Consider the following 21,477-nt stretch of genomic DNA (forward strand, 5'->3'; position numbering starts at 1 on the left):
GATTCCCAGATATTATGTATTTTGCAGTTATTTTAAAGGAGTCTTCCTTTTATATTATTTTCTCCAGAATTTATTATTACAATATATAAATATGGTTGATTTTTATGTTTAGTAATAACAGTAATGGGGGCAGCTGGATAGCTTAATAGCCAGGACTAGAGACAGGGAGGTCCTAGGTTCAAATCTGTTCTCAGACACTTCCTAGCTGTATGACCCTGGACAAGACACTTAACTCCCATTGCCTAGTCCTTAACCACTCTTCTGCTTTAGAACCAGTACACAATATTGATTCTAAGACAGAAGGTAAGCATTTAAAGTAATAAATAAAATAATAAATAAATAAAATTAAAAAAAAATTTTAAATAAAAAAGGGTTTAAAAATTTAGCATTTATGTAATGCTGTAAGATTTACATAGCAAATATTATTTCATCTTATCCTCAAAGCAACTCTGGGAAATAAGGGCAATTTTTTATCCCCTTTTCATAGATGAAGAAACTGAGGCAGATAGAACTTAAGTGACTATTATTATTTCTATTAAATTTTCTGAAACCACATTTGAAATGAGGACTTTCTGATTGTATATAATCTAGCAATCTATTCTCTGTGCCACCTTTAATAGTTGAACATGTTAAATCCTATAGCTTTATTGAAGCTATTGTGTCCACTAGTTTCTTCTAGAGCAGTGATTCCCAAAGTGGGCACCACCACCCCCTGGTGGGTGCTGCAGCAATCCAGAGGGACGGTGATGGCCACAGGTGCATTTGGGGGCAGTGAATAACTGTAAAGGGGTGGTGATAATATGTGAAAGGGGGCGCTAAGTAATATTTTTTCTGAAAAGGGGGTAGTAGACCAAAAAAGTTTGGGAACCACTGTTCCAGAAACTCTTTTCCATGAGATTCGTAATCATTCCAATGAGATTCAGACTGGAAAACAAAGTTGTTAAAAATTAATATTGATCAGACAATAACATATGTTTAGACAGGCAAACCATTATATAGGTTTATATGGTTCGTGGTCCACAAATTACCCTCCATTTTCTTTGTAGGCATTATCCCGGGATTTTCTAGACAAAAATCACTGGAAATTTTAACTGAATCCCACTAGGAAAAAAGGCAATGTTGCTTGAGAGAAGAGATCTCTAACAAAGACTAACAAATATAGACTTGGGGAAATTAGTAATTCACTAAAAAAGGTAAATCTATCAAAAGCAATTATGTAGGTTGATAAAATTTTTTACAGTAATTTTAAGGACCTACAGCATGCAAGCATTCCTGAAGACAGAATGGAATTAGATTGAGTAAACTGAGTCCTATTGGACCTACATTGATAAGAAGACTTTCAGACTTCATAGGTCTTAAAATAGAAAGAAGAACACTGCTATTCATTACTTCAGCCAGTAGGAAGGGCTCAAAGATAAACTAAAAACCAGAATAGCTTCTTGGTGCTCTGCCCATTAGGAAAAGAGCCAAGAGATTAAAGAGAAAAGATCTCAGACTCTATTCCTTTTTAAGACTTGATCGCTACTCTTGACCCAGTCAAGCCAAGTATAATTATCTCCTTGCCTGCTCTTCAGCTCCCCTGAAAATCAGAGGCAAATTTATGCCTTCTACATTCCCAGATCCATGTCAGATCTGAGGGTCAGTGGAAATACTCCCCCTTTTCAAGGAACAAATGAGTCCTGAATCAAGGGGATTAAATCCTATTGAAAATAGAAAGTTTCTTCCTCATCCTCGTGGTTTATTTCTACCTATTTTCCTGAGACCTCTCCTGATTAGAGTCCATGAGAGAAGGAGTGAAAGGAAAGGTACATTACCATGCCCTCCATTCCAAGGTGCTAGAAAGCAAGAGGTGGTGATTTGTAATTATGCTTTGACATGGAGTGCTAAGTAAGTGGCCCTGTAAGAGCATCTAAAAAATTGCCCAGTTCTGTCCATGTTTCTAAAATGCTTCTCTCAAAAATTCTCTCTTTTCTTATTTTTTTCTGTTTAAAAAGTGATTCCTTGTGATCTTATCACACAAATACTTCAATATTAAAAGAAGACTATGGGAGAAATTGAACTTGTTACTATATCATATATATATTATATTGCATATATTAGGTGTTATATATTAGGTATATATTAATAATGTAAAATATATTAGATATAGGATACATATTAGGTATTACATACATATGGGTATACAGAGTATATTATGTACAGAGTACAATGTATATATGATTAAACAAGGTAATAATAAAATTACTATTTGTTTCATCCTCTTATTTATTTTCTTTATGCATTAAAAAATATCTTTTGGATGGTTTTTTGTTTGTTTATTTATTGTTACCCACTAACCTACCACCTCCTCAGTAATCATCCCCTACAAGAAATATGTATGGTCCAGCAAAGCAAATCAGCACATTGCTCATGTCTAAGAATAAGTATTTTGTTATGCATTTTTAGTCCATAGCCTTTCTGCCAAGAAGAGAAAAACATGTTTAAACATCAGTCTTTTGAAATCACTCCATCGTCCTTAGCATCTTCAAGAGAGGGACACCTAGTGAACAGTCTCTTTCCTAGGTCTAGGGTGAGATGGCTGTAGGTTTGGGAGATGGTATCAAAGTTGCCCAGAATGTCAAGAGAGACTTTAACAAATGTGTAAGAGTCACCAATTTTCATCATTATTGACAGCTTCTTAAGCACAAAAGCTGAGACAATGTCCAAACCTCTAGGAGAAGAGATCAGGAACTCAGTAACCTTGCAAGGTGCTATGTGGGGCTTGGCTCTATTGTTCCCTGCAGCCACACCTGACAGGGATGATGGACAGCTCAGTCAAGATACCTGCTCCATGGATAGCTGGATACTTGACACACAGGCCAACATGGTTGTCATAATCATCAGTGACCACAGAAGCCCTAAGCTGGTATACTAACGAACTCCAGTCTGCTCCTGAACAGGCATGATCTTCAGAACTTCATCCTTCAGTGAGGTCCCCAGAAAGATGTTTGGGATCTCTAAATATTTGATGGGAAGGGAGAAAAGAGACATCTCCTCCAAAAGCTTCATCTTCAAGGCTTTGACTAAATGGCCCAGCTTGGTAACCAGAATCCATTCACAGTCTCTAGTCTTTCCCTCTCCACCCCCATGACTATAGTCTCCACCCACAGCTTTGACAAAACTACCCTGGAAGTAACTTCAATCTCCTCCTATTTTTTTATTCCATCAGTTTTAATCTTAGTTCTACCACCGATAGCCTTAATAACCTAGGTTAACAACTTAATATAGTCTCAATTTCTTAATCAGTAAAATGTGGAGATGGAATTCAATAACTTCTAAGGTCCCCATCAGCTCTGAATATACTATTGTCCTATGGAGACAGCTTTTTAACTAGCCTTTCATCCTCTATTCTTTCTACCAATCAATCCATACCATATGCTGGATGCCAGAGAACCTTACTAAAGCACAACTTTATATCACTGCCAGGCCCTAAGCATCCAGTGTTCATTGCCACTGGTTTAGCAGATATTCATTGAGGAAATATCATGTGGAAAATGTAAATTTAATATTAACATAAATAGTACAAATTTGTTAATATAAATTTAATAGTTTATTATAAACTCATATAATAAATATAAAACAGTATAAGATCTTATCCTCATTCTGAAGAATCCTACCGTCTATTTGCAGATAAGACATGCATATGCAAAAGATTCTTATTAATACAGACAAGGGAATAAGATAATAAGTGATATAATCAATAAGTGCTTCAGGAAGTTAGGGAAAAAAGACTTCTGTTGGCTAAAAAATAAACATCTTGTCTGAGTGAGGAATGATTTGTGGCTTAATAAAGTGATAATTAATGAAAGCCATTCAGAACTAAGAAGGTAAACAAAGGCATGGATACAGGAAAACACAAGAGACACAGAAAGCAGACTGGTCAAATTAAATTGAATTCAATTCAATAAATGTTTATTAAATTCTTGTTCAAGCCATTCAGGGTTCAAAGACAAATAAGAAAAACTCTCCTTGCCTTCAAAAAATCTTGTATTTTATTTAAGACCAAGCAAGAGATAGAGAATATTACAAAATGTAAAATGAATAATTTTAATTACATTAAATTAAAAAGGTCTTGTACAAACAAAACCAATGCAAACAAAATTTGAAGGGAAGCAGCAAATTAGGAAAAAATCTTTATAACAAAAACATCTGACAAAGGTCTAATTTCTCAAATTTATAAGGAGCTGTCAATTATTCAAAAAATCAAACCATTCCCCCATTGATAAATGGACAAGGGACATGAAAAGGCAGTTTTCAGATAAAAAATAAAAACTATGAATAAACACAAGAAAAATGTTTTAAATTTTTCATAATTAGAGAAATGCAAATCAAAACAACTCTGAGGTACCACCTTACACCTAGCAGATTGGCCAATATGACAATAAAGGAAAGTAATAAATGTTGGAGGGGTTGTGGCAAAATAGGGACACTTAACACACTGATGGTGGAGTTGTGAATTGGTCCAACCATTCTGGAGGGTAATTTGGAACTATGTATAAAGGGCTTTAAAATAATGCCTGCCCTTTGATATAGCAATACCACTGTTGGGTTTGTACTTCAAATAGATAATAGGGAAAAATACTTGTACAAAAATATTTATAGCCATACTCTTTGTAGTGAGGCAAAAAAATGGAAAATGATGGGGTGTCCATTGATTGGGGAATGAGTGAACAAATTGTGGTATCTAATGGTGAAGGAATATTATTGTTCTGAAAGTAATAATGAACTGGAACAATTCCATGTGCACTGGAAAGACTTCCAGGAATTGATGCAGAGTGAAAGGAGCAGAACCAGGAGAATGTTGTACACAGAGACTGATACACTGTGGCACAACTGAATGTAATGGACTTCTCTACTAGCAGCAATGCAATGACCCAAGACAGTCCCAAGGAACTAATGAGAAAGAACATTATCAACATCCAGAGAAAGAACTGGAGGAGCAAAAACACAGAAGAAAAACATATGATTGATCACATGGTTAGATGGGTATATGATTGGGGATTTGGATTTTAAATGATCATTCTATTGCAAATATTAATAATATAGAAATAAGTTTTGAACAATGATACATGTATAAACCAGTAGAACTGCTTGTCATCTCAGGGAGGTGAGAGGAAAGAGGGGAGGGAAAGAACATGAATCATGTAACCATGGAAAAATATTCTAAATTAAGTAACTAATTTTTAAAAGCTTATATTTTATTGAAGGTTAGAGATATATCTGTATGTGTGTATATGTATATGTGTATAGACATGTGTCACATATATACACATATGTACATGTATACAAGTGCATATACATGTATCCTTGAATTTTATATTACATATAACTTTCATTTAACATAAGGTTATATGTTATATAATGTATAAATCAATAATTAAATGCAATAAACAAAATAGCATATATTAAGTATGTTCTATGTGCCAGGTACCATGCTAGAGGTTGGAATAAAATTAGAAATGAAACCAGCCCTATCCTAAAGGAAATTGTAGCAGGCTTGGTGGTACAGTAGATAGAACATTGGAGTTGGAGTGTAACATCCATGATCTTAAGTGGGATTAAAGCTGCCTCACAGAATTCCACAGTGCCCCCCCAGAACTCCAGGAGAGGGGGTATTTGGGACAGTTAGGAACCTGAGTATAAAAAGCCAAGACACCCAACTTGCAGTGACACTGTTTTGGAGGGGTTCAAGGGGCTGGGAAGGAGAGTTAGGTTAGTCTTTCGTTAGCTCATATCTGACCTCAGGGAGAAGGATGTTACTTTGCTGGTTTACTCCATAGAGACTATATCAGGCTGTGTGCACTGGGAAAAAAAGACCTCACTTGCAGTATCTCAACTAATCTCTATTTTAAACAGATCTTCAATCAAGGTTACCTTCATCATCTTAAACTTAGTAACATTAGATTAGGAGAAGATTAGTTAGTGAGTGAGATAAAAGTTGTTATTTAAAATACTTTCCCATCTGGGGAATGCAAAGCCAACAAGTTTATTGAAGATTTTAGATAGCTTATTTCCTCCTCATTCCTAAATCCACCTCCCCTCTCCCTGTTTTCCTGAAATTAATAAATCCCTTCCCTAGTTAAGTGTGAGAGCCTTGTGAAGTTATATTTGTCTACACCTACCATACATTATCCCTAAGCAAAATCTTCATCCAAGCAAGCATTGGAACAGCTGTTATCCGGAGAGCAAGTCTGCTGCATTTAGAAGACAATTTGAACCTTTTATCTATCTTAGGATTTAGGGAATAATCTTTAAACAGTGGGAGTTGCTAATCTCAGTAGGATTCATTCCTATCTATCTACCAAATTAGCCCTGGATTAGTCAAGCTTGTACAGCCTCCATTACTTGAACTAAAGTGGATTCAGTTAAAACTGTTATTCCTTTTGCCCTAACTGCTTCAAGGGGGGAGGAGGAAGAATTCTATTCACTCCTAACCCTACCCCTTGCTAGGATAGCCAGCTTCATCTCTTGCTGAGACTCCATTACCAACCATTGCCAATCTGAATCAATCTTACAGGAGCCAGGAAGACCTAAATTATATCCTGCTTTTAGCTAGCATTAGCTCTGTGACCCTAGGCATGTCACTGTAAGTCTCAGTTTTCTCATCTATAAAATGATATAACAATAGTAACAGCCCTTATGAGATTCAATTGAGATAATATATGTAAATCAGTTTGCAAACTTTAAAGCACTATGCTATGTAGATAAATAAGTTTATGCAATATAAATACAAAGTAATGTTGGGTTGCATTGCTTTTGTTTGGGGGGCAGGGTTTAGAGTTTTTAAGCAGGAAAAAAGGTTCAAGTTATTGGAGGGGGATTGGGGCAGGAGGGAAAGTTGGGACATAAAGGAATCAGGAAAAATAGTGCCTTATCAGAGTTTTGAAGGAAACAAGATATTATAAGAGGCAGAAGTAAAGAGGGAATGAATTCCAGAAATGATAGAAAGATAGTACAAAGGCTCAGATATGAGAGATGCATCATTTGAGGAAGGAGAAAAGACAGAGTTAATGTATAGGAATTATGGAGAAAAGAGCCAAAAAAGGTAGACTAGAGCAAAATTATAGAGATCCCTGAATGACACTTACATTCTAATCCTTTTGTACCTTTCTGCATTCCTCTGCATGTTCACACTGTTCTTTTAGCCTAAAATAGTGATGACGAACCTATGGAAGATATGCCAAAGATGGCATGCAGAGTGCTCTGTGTGAGCATTCGGCTGCCTTCCCACTCATTACTAGAAATGTGGAGGGACTTGGGCAGAGCTGCTCCCCTCCCTCTCTCCATTTTGCCTGAAGACATTTTTTCACATCACCCACCCCTCTGCCCAGCAGCCAAGAGGACCTCACAGGAGGAAAGGGGGCAACTCACAGGCGGCAGAGCTGGAGAGGAGTAGAGCATGTTGGCCACTCCCCTCCTCCTCTCTACACTTGCTGAAGACATTTCTCCCTTCACCTGTCCCTCCACCCAGCAACCCAGTGGGAGGGCTTCCTCCCTCCCCTGCATGGGGTAAAAGGAGGGCAGAGCACCCAGCACTTGGTAGGGAAAAGAGAAGCATGGCAGAAGGTCTCTGGGGAGTGGGCATGTCACATGGTCTGGGGGTGGGTAGGGGCAGGGCCTGGCACTCCATCTCTAAAAGGTTCTCCATCACTTGCCTAGAATCACCTATTAGTTGAAATAGAATCTGTGATTATTTGTAGATATCTAGGTTGGTCAGCTAATGCCTTTATTGTCATCTAATACCTTTATTGTCATCTATTAAAAGTCAACACCTGGGGCAGCTGGGTAGCTCAGTGGATTGAGAGCCAGGCCTAGAGACAGGAGGTCCTAGGTTCAAATCCGGCCTCAGACACTTCCCAGCTGTGTGACCCTGGGCAAGTCACTTGACCCCCATTGCCTACCCTTACCACTCTTCCACCTTTAAGTCAATACACAGAAGTTAAGGGTTTAAAATAAAAAAAAAAAATTAAAAAAAAAAAAGTCAACACCTGTCCCCAAAACTTCAATTACTCTTTTACTGCCCCCTGAATAAAATGTAAACTCATTCTTTCTTTCAAAGTCCTCCACACTCTGATCCCAGCTCATCTGGTCTTCCTTACATTCAACTACTCTCCTTTATAGAGCCCAAAGAAATCCAACCAAACTGGATGACTCGTGGTTTCTAAATTTATCTTGCCATTTCCTATCTCTGTGCTTCTGTTGCTGCCATTTCCTGCCTTTAGAATTTCCTTCTTCATCTCAGTGAAAATCTTATGAAACCTAAAAAATGATTGATACAAAGATTACAGAAAAGCATGGGATATGTGAACTAATGCAGTGAAATAGAATCAAAAAGATTGTGTATTCAGTGATTACAGCAATATACGTAGAAAATAAAAACAAAAACAAACTCTATATAATTATAATTATAATTATAAATATAATTATAATGACCAAGGAATGCCCCAAAGGAAAAATGAAATTGCAACTCCTTCCCTCCTTAGCAGAGTTGGAGGACTATGAGAATGGAAAATCATGAATATCATCAGGTTCCATTGATTAGGTTACTTAGTTTTTACTGAATTGCTTTCTTTTTCTTTTATTTATTAAGTAATCATTTTGCTGGTGAAAGAGTGGGAAAATCAAACTTAAAATTAAGTTATGTTTTCTTAAAATAGAATTTTATCCATCCTTAAGGTCCATAAGAAATGCCAATTCCTCCCTGATGTCTTCTGTAATCTTCTCCAACCAAATATAACTTCTTATTCTCTCTCAATGTGATAATATCTTATTAGCTTTCCATCTTGTGTTACTGATCTTGTTCTACTATATATGGTTGATATTTGTGTACTCAGCTTGTTCCCTCTCTTTTCAGTTGTAAAGACATGAGGTCAGTGAATGCATCATAATCAACGTTGTTCAGGTTGGCTGAAGGAATTGTGACTGTTTAGCCTAAAGAAAACCAAGATTAATTTTTTAATTTAAATATTTTACTTTTTTAGAAAAATTTTCCATAGTTACATGATTCTTGTTTTTACTTTCCCCTTCACCACCACCCCCGTATCCCATGCACATTTCTACTGGTTTTAACATGTGTGATCAATCAAGACTTATTTACATATTATTGATAATTGCATTGGTGTGGTCATTTTGGGTCTACTTCCCCAACCATGTCTGCATCAACTCATGTATTCAAGCAGTTGTTTTTCTTCTGTGTTTCCACTCCTGCAGTTCTTCCTCTGAATGTGGGTAGTGTTCTTTACCATAAGTCCCTCAGAATTGTCCTGGGTCATTGCTTTGCTGCCAGTTCAGAAATCTATTACATTCGATTTTACCACAATGTTTCAGTGTCTGTGTACAATGTTCTTCTGGCTCTTCTCCTTTCACTCTGCATGAATTCCTGGAGAAAACCAAGATTTAAAGGGGATGTGAGATCTATCTTCAAATATCTTCAAATATCTGCCATTAAGGGAGGAACAAGACTTGCTTTTCCTGAGTTGGAAAAGAGGAATTAGAAAATTACAGGGAGACTTCTGGGCTAAGTCTAGAATAGAAGGCAAAGTAGAAGGAAGGGCTGTACTCTCCTCACAGCCAACTGATACAAAGCATCACAAAAGGACAACAATGAAAATCAGATAAGTGAAGGGGCTCTGCCAAGGGGCACAGCCTTGAAGGTAGGCAATTTGGGGGCATTTCCACATTATAATGGGGTAAAACTAGACCTACCAAAGTTCAAGCTGATCACTCCTCTCCCACACCACTTACCATGCCAGAGTCAGAGTGAGGGCCAGTGCAATCTCTAAATTCTCAGGGACTAGCTGAGGGCACCACAGTCTTACCCCTGAAGCAGCACAGGGCCTTGGCGGTGAGACTTGGGACCTGAGGTTGGGAAGCTTGGAGAACAAGCATGGAGACAGGGAAGACCCGAGTTGGCCATGGCAGACACAATGGAGGGTGGGAAAAAAAGCCTCAGGACAAGACCCTTTAAAGCCCCACTACACCAAGAACTGCCTGCCTACCTCCCTCAGACTGCTGGCTGAGAAGCCAAGATAATACAGAGAAAAAAATGAGCACAGCAATGGCTATCAATACGAAGGAACCTCAATCCACAAGTACAAAAGAAATAAACTCCAACAGAGAAAGCCTCTGACATTGGATAACTTCTATGGAGAAAAGGAGCAAAGTTCAGAGGTGACATCAGAGAGTGATAAACAAGCAAACACATCCAAACTTTCTCCAAAAAAAGGAAATTGAGAACAAACTCTCAAGGAACTCAAAATGGAGTTTGAGAACCAAGTAAGAAAGAAGAAAATGGACAGAAAAGTGGGAAATAGAAATGTAAAGAATTCAAAAACAAAATAACAGTTTAGAAGACAGAATTTCCCACTTGGGAAAAGAAGCACAGAATCACATGAAGTAATAAGCAAATTGGAGACCAAAATTGACTTTCTAGAAGCCATGAAAAGCAAGATAGACCAAACCAAAAAGGAAAATCAAAAGATCATAGCTGAAAACCAGTCTTTAAATACTAGAATTGGGCAATTAGAAGCTAATGATCTGACAAGACAGCAAGAATTAATAAAGCAAAATCAAAAGAATGAAAAAATAGAAGTAAACATGAAATATCTCATTAAAAACAGGTTGAGGAGAGACAATTTGAGAATCATTGATTTACCTGAAAACCTAGGAAAAAACAGAAATCTTGACATCATATTACAAGAAATTATTGAAGAAAATGCCCTGATATTCTTGAACAAGAGGGCAAAATAGACATTGAAAGAGTCCATAGTTTGCTGTCTACATTAAATCCTCAAAATACAACCCCAGAAATGTAATTGACAAATTTGAGAGCCTCCAAGACAAGGAGAAAACATTGCAAGAAGTCAGAGAGAGAGAATTCAGATATCAAAGAGCCCCAGTCAAGTTTACACAGGATCTGGCAGCCTCCTCACTAAAGGACCTCAAGGTTTTGAATATGATACTTAGAAATAAAAGAGAACTGAGTATACAACCAAGAACCACCTACCCAACAAAACTGACTATATACTTCCAGGGGAAAGTATAGACATTTAAAAAAATAGAAGTTTTCCAAGTATTCCTAAAGAAAAAACCAGAACTAAACAGAAAATCTGATGTCCAAATACAAAATTCAAGAAAAACATGTGTAGGGATAAGGGAATATGGAAAAATTCAAAGGTTCCCTCTAAGAGGGGGAGAAGAAAATTTAGGCACAAACCCTGGGAAAGATTCTAGAAGTAGCAGCTCTGCAGAAGAGGGGTTTGGGAGTTTGCTGGGGAAAACTATGACCCCTGATTTGCCTTCTCTCTGAGCTGGAAGGGAGAACAGCTGCTCCATCAAGTCCTTGGAACTAACTAGTTTTGTGGAAAGACTAGGAGGTTCTTGGGTCTGGAGGAATACATGGTAGGAGATCTGTGTTTCCCTGAAGTGCTGTGAACAATCTGGCTGTGGCAATTTAGCTAAGGTAAACCAAGAGGTTTTATATGAGGGACTTTGAGTTTTATCTAGGAAGCCAACCCCAGGCTTGGAAAAGAACTCAGTCCACTTGTGAGTCCTGTCTCCTATGCCTTTTAGAGACAATCTGGAATATTTAGTTTAGCAAGGTAGTCTAATGGATTGGGGTCTAGATAAATCAGGGAGCTGTTAAGGAGGGCTTGAGAAGACCAGAAGAGCTTCCCCATGAGGGGAGGGTAGAAAAGTAGGTAGGAATTCAGCTTTTTAGAGACAGGGACCCTGTGGAGTTTATCAATCAATTTCCATAACCTTAATAAGCTAAATAAACTTGATTTTCTAGAGTCTCAAGGGTTTTGTGCTTCATTGGCCCTGGGAGATCCCTAGTAGGGTTTCTTCATCTAGGTCCTTCCCAATAAATATATCTCCTTTTGGAGGTATATTTCTTTTTCAGTTGGCAGGTTAGAAGGATTAGAGCCTAAAACTTTTTGAATTTTCAAGGGAAATTGTCAGCTTGATTCCTTAGAATTCTGGGGTCTGTTTCTGTCAGAAATCAGCAGGTAAACAAAAAAGAGGGGGGGGAAATGTTTTAAGGACTTCAGTAAGGTCAAATTGTTTATATTCCTATAAGTAAAAATGATATTTGGAAGTCTCAAAAATTGTTTTCACTGTCATAGTAGATAGAAGACTTATTCATAGGTAGAGGTTGGGGTACAAAGTGGTTTAAGATGATGTGTAAAAAAGGTGGGTGGAATAGAAGATGGCATCAAGAGAAATTTGAAGGAAGAAGAAAAATAGGATAAATTATACCACATAAAGAGGTGCATGGGAAGAATACTATTATAAGGAGAGGAAGAGAGTGGTAATAAGTAATACTTAAACCTTATTCTCAGTGGAATCAGTTCTGAGAGGGAAAGGCATGTAGATCCATTGGGGTATAGAATTCTATCTTACCCTACACAGAAATTGAGAAGGAAAAACCAAAGTGGGGAGTGGGGCAGGGAGTACCAAAAGGGAGAGAAAGAGAAGGGGGAGGGAATTTAATAGACCTTAAAGGAAAATAAGAGGGGAATAAGAAGCAAGGAGATCAGAAGGGAAGTAAAATAAGAATGGGGAATAGAGTGACTGCTTAAAAGCAAAAAAACCGGTGTAGAAAGAAATTGTGAAAAAAGAAAGGGCAGGATTAAAAGAGGAAATCCAAATGATGGAGAATACACAGGTGGTAATCATAACTCTGAATGGGAATGGGATGAACTCACTGATAAAACAGAAGCAAATAGCAGAGTGGATTAGAAACCAAAATCCTACAATATGTTGTCTACAAGAAACACACATGAAACACGTAGACACACACGGTAAAGGCAAGAGCCTGGAGCAAAATTTATTGTGCATAACTGAGAAGAAGAAGGCAAGAGTCACAATCATGATATCTGACAAATCCAAAGTAAAAATACATCTGATTAAAAGAGATAGGGAAGGTAATTAAATCCTGAGTAAAAGTAGTATAGATAATGAGAAAATAGCAGTACTCAACATGTATGTGCCAAATAGTATAGCATCCAGATTTTTAAAGGAGAAACTATTAGAACTTAAGAAAGAAATAGAGAGTAAAACAATACTAGTGGGAGACCTGAACCTTCCTCTATCAGATCTAGATAAATCAAACCAAAAAATAAATAAGAAAGAGGTAAGAGATATGAATGAAATCTTGAGGAAATTGGAGTTAATACATATGGAGAAAAATAAATAGGGACAAAAAGGAATACACCTTCTTTTCAGCAGCACATGGTACATTCAAAAATGTTGACCATAAACTAGAACATAAAAACATTGCAAACAAATGCAAATGAAACAGAAATAATAAATGTAACCTTCTCAGATCATAATGCAATAAAAATAATAATTAGTAAGGATACATGGAGAGGCAAATCAAAAATTAATTGAAAATTAAATAATATAATTCTCCAAAATTTGTTGGTTAAAGAACAAATCATAAAAACAATAATTTCATTGAAGAGAAAGACAATGAGACATCATATCAAAATCTATGGAATGTGGCCAAAGCAATACTTCAGGGAAAATTTATATCCCTGAGTGCATATATCAACAAATCAGAGAGAGAAGAGGTCAATGAATTGGGCATGTAAATTAAAAAACTAGAAAGAGAGCAAATTAAAAATCCTAGGTAAAAATTAAATTGAAAATCCTAAAAATTAAAGGAGATATTAATAAAATTGAAAGCATAAGGACTATTGAATTAATAAATAATACAAGGAGCTGGTACTTTGAAAACACAAAATAGAAAAGTACAGATTAAACTAATTTTAAAAAGAAAATAAAACCAAAGTAACAGTATCAAAGATGAAAAGGGCAACCTCACCTCTAATAAAGAGAAAATTGAGGCAATTTTTATGAATTATTTTGTCCAATTATATGGCAATAAATATGGCAATCTAGGTGATATGGATGAATATTTACAGAAATATAAATTGCCTAGATAAAAAGAAGAAGAAATTTAATTCTTAAATAACCCCATCTCAGAAAAAGAAATTGAGCAAGCCATCAAAGAACTCCCTAAGAAAAAATCCCAGGACCATATAGATTCACAAGTGAATTCTATCAAACATTTAAAGAACTAATCCCAGTACTATACAAACTATTTGACAAAATAAGCAAAGGAGTTTTACGTAATTCCTTTTCTGACACAAATATTGTACTGATTCCAAAGCCAGACATACCAAAAAAAAAACAACCCACAAATGGTTCTCCTTAATGAACATAGATGCAAAAAAAAACTTAAATAGAATATTCACAAAAAGGACTCCAGCAAGTGAACACAAAGATTATTCACTATGATCAGGTGGGAGTCATACCAAGAATGCAAGGATGGTTTAATATTAGGGAAAACAGTCACATAATTGACCATATAAACAACCAAACGAACAGAAATTACATCTCAACAGATGCAGAAAAAGCCTTTGACAAAATACAACAGTCATTCCCATTGAAAACATTAGAAAGTATAGGAATAGAAGGACCCTTCCTAAAAATAATAAGCAGCATATATTTAAACCCATCAGCAAATATCATCTGCAATGGGGATAAATTAGAAGCCTCTCCAATAAGATCAGGAGTGAAATAAGGATGCCCACTATCACCTCTATTATTTAACATTATAATAGAAACACCAGCAGTAGCAATTAGAGAAGAAAAAGAAATTGAAGGTATTAAAATAGGCAATGAGGAGACCAAGTTATCACTCTTTGCAGATAATATGATTGTCTGCTTAAAGAATCCTAGAGAATCAACTAAAAAGATAATGGAAATAACAACTTTAGCAAAGTTGCAGGATATAAAATAAACCCACATAAATCAGCATTTCTATATATTTCAAACACAACTCAGCAGCAAGAGTTAGAAAAAGAAATACCATTTAAAATCACTCTAGACAATATAAAATACTTAGGAATCTATCTGCCAAGACAAACACAGGAATTATATGAACACAACTACAAAACACTTTCCACCCAAAACTATATCTAAATAATTGGAAAAACATTGATTGCTAATGGGTAGGATGAGCTAACATAATAAAAATGACCATTCTATGCAAATTAATTTACTTATTTAGTGTCATACCTATTAAACCACCAAGAAACATTTTTTACTGAATTAGAAAAAATTATAACAGTTCATTTGGAAGAGAATATCGAGAGAAAAAATGAAAATAAATGTGGAGGATGGGGGCCTAGCAGTACCTGATCTTAAACTGTACTATAAAGTAGTCATCAAAACAATATGGTAGGTTCCGGGTTAAGATGGCTGCAGAGTAAAAAGCAGCTGCTTAACCTCTCCTAACCGAAACATATAGAACTCTTCAAGGGGACATAAAAACAAATCCAGACGAACGAAGGGACCCCACAAGAGGGCACAGCATTGAAGGTACATGGAATCGTGGCATTTCCATGCTATGAGGGGGTGAAACAGCTCTCACTAAAATGCTAGCTAAGCAACTCCTCTCCCCCAGCACCACCTACAAGGCCAAAGCCAGCGCACAAGAGTTAGAGCAAGTTTGGGGCATCCATTAAGTCCTTGACAGCTACCTGGGGTCACTAGGACATGTTCCTGAGAGCAGCAAGATTTAAGACCCCAAGAAGCTAAAGAAGGCTTGAACTTTGAACGCAGACTCTGAGCACAGGCATGGTCACAGCTGCAGACGCGGATTATGAGCACAGGCGCAGACTGTGGGTGGGGACCCAGTGCAGAAGGGTGCACAACTGTGGAAGCAGGGCCCTGAGACTGTTAAAGGAGCTTCGGGCAGAGGAATAAGCAAGGGGACCACCAGGAGGCTTGACCCTGAGAACAACAAGACCTGAGACTTCAGGAGCCCAAAGAATGCAGACAGACCCTGGGTGTGAGGATAAAGCTGAGAAGGTGCTTGGCTAACAATGGCAAGCCAGATAAAAGAACCCCAGAAGACAAAGATCAAGAAGAAATCTTTAACACTTGACAACTTTTACACAGAAAAAATCTAGACAACAGAGCAAACAGCAAAGGAGAACAAACAAGTAATCATATCCAAACCTTCCAAAAAATGAAAACTGGTCACAAGCTATTGAAGAGTTCAAATCTGATATTATGAGAAAGATGGTAGAGAACTGGCAAGAAAATAACAGTTTAAAAGGCAGAATTTTGCAATTAGAAAGTGAGGCTCAGAAATCAAATGAATTGATAAGCAAATTGAAGACCAGAAATGACCAGCTAGAAGCCTTGAAGAACCAAACAGACCACATTCAAAAGGAAAATCAAAATATTATAGCCAAAAACCAGTCTCTAAAGGCTAGATTTGGGTAATTAGAAAAAGATGTCCCCAAATCAAAAGAATTGATGAGCAATTTGGAGACCAAAATCAAACAACTGGAAAATAGGACAGACAAAATTGAAAAGGAAAATCAAAAGAATATAGCAGAAAACCAGTCTCTAAAAACAAGAATTGGGCAAGTAGAAGCCAATGATCTCTCAAGACAACAAGAACAAATAAAGCAAAGTCAAAAGACTGATAAAATAGACGGAAACATGAAATATCTCACTGAGAAAATGACAGATCAAGAAAACAGGTCTAGAAGAGATAATTTGAGAATCATTGGTCTTCCTGAAAAAGCAGAAATTAATAGAAATTTGGACTCTATACTAAAGGAAATTATTCAGCAAAATTGCCCTGAAGTTCTACAACAAGAGGGTAATATAGACATTGAAAGGATCCATAGATTGCCACCTATACTAAACCCTGAAAAGACAACCCCCAGGAATATAATAGCAAAATTCAAGAGCTTCCAAGTAAAAGAAAAATTTTACAAGAAGCCAGAAAGAGACAATTCAGATATCAAGGAACACCAATCAGGATCACACAGAATCTGGCAGCCTCCACACTACAAGACTGCAAGGCTTGGAATATGATATTCAGAACTGCATCTACAACCAAGGATCACCTACCCATCAAAACTGACTATATGCTTCCAGGGGAAAGTTTGGGCATTCAACAAGATAGAAGATTTCCAAGTATTTGCACAGAAAAGACCAGGATTAAATGGAAAGTTTGATATCCAACCACAAAAACCAAGAGAAACATAAAAAGGTAAATAAGAAACAGAGGGAAAAGAAAGAGAACTCTTATTTTTAAATTTGCCTCTTTAAGGGCTTCAATAAGATCTAATTATTTGTATTCCTATATGAAGAAATGTTATGTGTAATTCTCTGCAGTGAACTCTATTCACTATTATAGTATCCACTATTATAGTAATTAGAAAAATTATTCACAGGGAGAGGTTGGAGTACTAAATGGTATAAGATGATAAGGGGGTGAGTGGGAAAGAGGGGGGTGAATAGTAGAGAACACCAAGAGAAACTTGAATGAATAAGAAAAATAGGAAATTCTCTTACACACAAAGAAGGCATGGGAAGGGGAGGGGATGAATACTATTATAAGAAGGAGAGGAAGAGAACATTAAGAGATAACATTTAAACCTTACTCTCAGTGGAATTAACCCTGAGAGGGAAGAGTAGCTATATCCATTGAGATATAGAACTCTATCTAACCCTACTGAGAAAGTCAGAAGGGATAAACCAAGGGGAGCAGGAGAGTGGGGAAGTCAAAAAAGGGCTATGAAAGATTGCCCGCCCTTTGATCCAGCCATACCATTGTTGGGTCTGTACCCCAAAGAGATCATAGATAAACAGATGTATGAAAATATTTATAGCCATGATTTTTGTGGTGGCAAAAAACTGGAAAACAAAGGTATACCCTTCTATTGGGGAATGGCTGAAAAAACTGTGGTATATGCTGGTGATGGAATATTATTGCGCTAAAAGGAATAATAAACTGTAGGAATTTCATGTGAACTGGAAAGACCTCCAGGAATTGATGCAGAGTGAAAGGAGCTGAGCCAAAAGAACATTGTACACAGAGACCAATACACTGTGGTAAAATAGAATGTAATGGACTTCTGTACTAGCAGCAATGCAATGATCCATAACAATTCTGAAGGAATTATGGAAAAGAACCCTACCCACATTCAGAGGAAGAACTACAGGACAGGAAACAGAAGAAAAGCAAGTGCTTGAACACATGGGTTGAGGCGGACATGATTGGGGGTGTAGACCTGAAACTACCACAACAATGCAACTATCAACAATTTGGAAATAAATCTTGATCTATGACACAGGTTAAAACCAAGGGAAATGTGCATCGGCTATGGGGGGGAGGGGTGAGTCAGGGGGTGAAGGGGAAAGTAAGAACATGAATCATGTAACCATGATAACTTTTCTAAAAAATAAAAAATTATTAAAAAAAACAATATGGTACTGGCTAAGAGATAGAAGGGTAGATCAGTGGAATAGACTTGAGGTAAATGCCCTCAGCAAGATATTGTACGGTAAACCCAAAGATCTCAGATTTTGGAACAAAAACTCACTATTTGACAAGAACTGCTGGGAAAACTAGAAAACAGTATTGGAGATATTAGGTTTAGATGAACTCCACATATTCCACACCAAGATAAACTCAGAATGGGTAAATGACTTAAATATAAATAAGGAAAATATAAGTAAATTATGTGAACATACAATGGTATACCTGTCAGATCTATAGGAAAGGATAGATTTTAAGACCAAGCAAGAGATAGAGAATATCACAAAATATAAAATGAAAAATTTTGATTACATTAAATTAAAAAGATTTTATTTCAAACAAAACCAATGCAACCAAAATTAGAAGGGAAGCAACAAATTGGTAAAAAATCTTTTTAACAAAACCTCTGACAAGGGTATAATTACTCAGATTCACAAGGAACTAAATCAATTGTACAAAAAAGCAAACCATCCCCCAATTGATAAATGGGCAAGGGTCATGAATAGAAAATTTTCAGATAAAGAAACAAAACTATCAATAAACACATGAAAAAGTGCTCTAAATCTCTCATAATTAGAGAAATGCACATCAAAACAATGCTGAGGTACCACCTCACACCTAGCAGGTTTGATAATATGACAGCAAAGGAAAGTAATAAATGTTGTAGGGAATGTGGCAAAACTGGAACACTAATGCATTGCTGGTGGAGTTGTAAATTGATCCAACCATTTTGAAAGGCAATTTGGAATTATGCTCAAAGGGCTTTAAAAGACTGCCTGCCCTTTAATTCAGTCATCCCACTGCTGGGTTTGTACCCCAAAGAGATAATAAGGGAAAAGACCTGTACAAAAATATTTATAGCCATGTTCTTTGTGGTGGCAAGAAATTGGAAAATGAGAGTATGCCCTTCGATTGGGGAATGGCTGAACAAATCATGGTATATGTTGGTGATGGAATACTATTGTGCTAAAAGTAATAATGAACTGGATGAATTCCTTGTGAACTGGAATGACCTCCAGGAATTGATGCCGTGCAAAAGGAGTAGAACTAGGTGAACATTGTACACAGAGACTGATGTACTGTGGCACAAGCAAACATAATAGACTTCTCTATTGCAGCAATGCAATGATACAGGACAACTCTGAGGGATATGAGAAAGAACACTATCCACATCCAGAGAAAGAACTGTGGGTGCAGAAACGCAGAAGAAAAACATTTGCTTGGTCACTTGGTTCGTTAGGGATATGATTGGGGATGTAGACTCTAAACGATCACTCTATTGCAAACATTAATAATATGGAAATAGGTCCTGATCAGTGATACATGTTGTAATGCAAGGTGGCTAATAGAAACTTTTTGCTTCTGTAATTTCTAACTGTCACAAAAAGTCAGTTAAACATTTTAGAATGTTCAGAAAGTCAGTTAGAACTTAAAGCTATAAATAGAGGCGAAGTTCCAACTGACGGGGCTTTTGCCTTCTGGCTTTCGCTGTGGCTGGAGGCTTTTGCTTTGGCCTAATTGCTTCGGCCTTGGCCTGTGCTTATTTTGTTTTGGGGAAATTTGGACCTATTTCATTTCTCTGGACCTCTCCCTGATCTCCCATCTCTATCCCTCCCCTTCCCAGATTTTCCTTTGGGTTCTGGTTGGAAGGGAGGGCTTGGTGATTGAACATTGTGGGTTTTAGTTTCTTTAGATAATTAGAGTATCCTCAAATAAGTTATCCCTAGGTTTGATAGAGACTTTACTTAAAAGGCAGTCAAATCTCCCTGACTGGGAGAGCCGGACTCTCTCTATCTAAACCTCTCTGCAGGGGCAGCTGGGTAGCTCAGTGGATTGAGAGCCAAGCCTAGAGACAAGAGGTCCTAGGTTCAGATCTGCCCTCAGACACTTCCCAGCTGTGTGACCCTGGGCAAGTCACTTGACCCCCATTGCCCACCCTTACCACTCTTCCACCTATGAGACAATACACCGAAGTGCAAGGGTTTAAAAAAAAAAATTAAACCTCTCCGCAAACCATCCCCCACCATCATCCTCTCCCTAGCACAGTTAGAAAATCCTGAACCCCTCCCCCTTCTGACTGACCCTGTTATTAATAAATCCCTTTGTTACCTATTCAAACCCGCTGGTAAGTTATTGTGTCGAAATTAAGACAAGGGCTCAAGAGGAAGGAATCATTTTTCTTTTATTTCTTGAAAAAACTCAGGCATCCATCTTGGCAGGAAGTACCTCCCCGAGACTTCCTCCAGCCATCAGTTTGACTGGCAGGGAGGGGCCCTCTCAACTCCTCCCTCAAGAGACTGGAGAAACTAACAAGAGAAACCCTACAGGCAAACCTAAATATTTCTTACTGGCCCTAATTTCCTCCCTGTATCCTCTGTCTCAAGACTCTGAGAATAAACCTGTTTGAGCTGCCCTCTCCTACATACCCCATTTCCTTTATCTCCTATATACCTTCCCCTACCTTCATTCCTCCCCAAATCACCTTATAATCACCCTAATATCCCCATTCATCCTTCCTTTGACCCAAACTGCGTTTCTTTGACCTACTCAGATTATTTTATTTTCTCTTTCTTGATAACAATGTAAAACCCAGTGGAATTTCTCAAAGGCTGTGAGAGGGGGTAAGTAGGAGGGGAGGCAAATGACATGGATCATGTAACCATGGAACAGTATTCTAAGTTATTTAATGAAATAAAGTTTTTTTTTAAACCCTTAACTTCTGTGTATTGGCTGCTAGGCAGAAGAGTGGTAAGGGTGGGCAATGAGAGTCAAATGACTTGCCCAGGGTCACACAGCTGGGAAGTGTCTGAGGGCAGATCTGAACCTAGGACCTCTTGTCTCTAGGCTTGGCTCTCAATCCACTGAGCTACCCAGCTGCCCCTGCAGAGAGGTTTAGATAGAGAGAGTCCGGCTCTCCCAGTCAGGGAGATTTGACTGCCTTTTAAGTAAAGTCTCTATCAAACCTAGGGATAACTTATTTGAGGATACTCTAATTATCTAAAGAAACTAAAACCCACAATGTTCAATCACCAAGCCCTCCCTTCCAACCAGAACCCAAAGGAAAATCTGGGAAGGGGAGGGAT

The 21,477-nt window shown here is 37.4% G+C and overlaps 1 pseudogene; it reads right to left on the reverse strand.

Annotated features, from left to right (window-relative positions):
• Window positions 1-2,487: 2,487 nt before the first annotated feature.
• LOC123254111 overlaps window positions 2,488-21,477 on the reverse strand; it is an 88,696-nt pseudogene continuing 69,706 nt past the window's right edge.

This window comes from Gracilinanus agilis, chromosome 1, assembly GCF_016433145.1.
Source record: "Gracilinanus agilis isolate LMUSP501 chromosome 1, AgileGrace, whole genome shotgun sequence".
In the NCBI taxonomy this organism is placed as follows: domain Eukaryota; kingdom Metazoa; phylum Chordata; class Mammalia; order Didelphimorphia; family Didelphidae; genus Gracilinanus; species Gracilinanus agilis.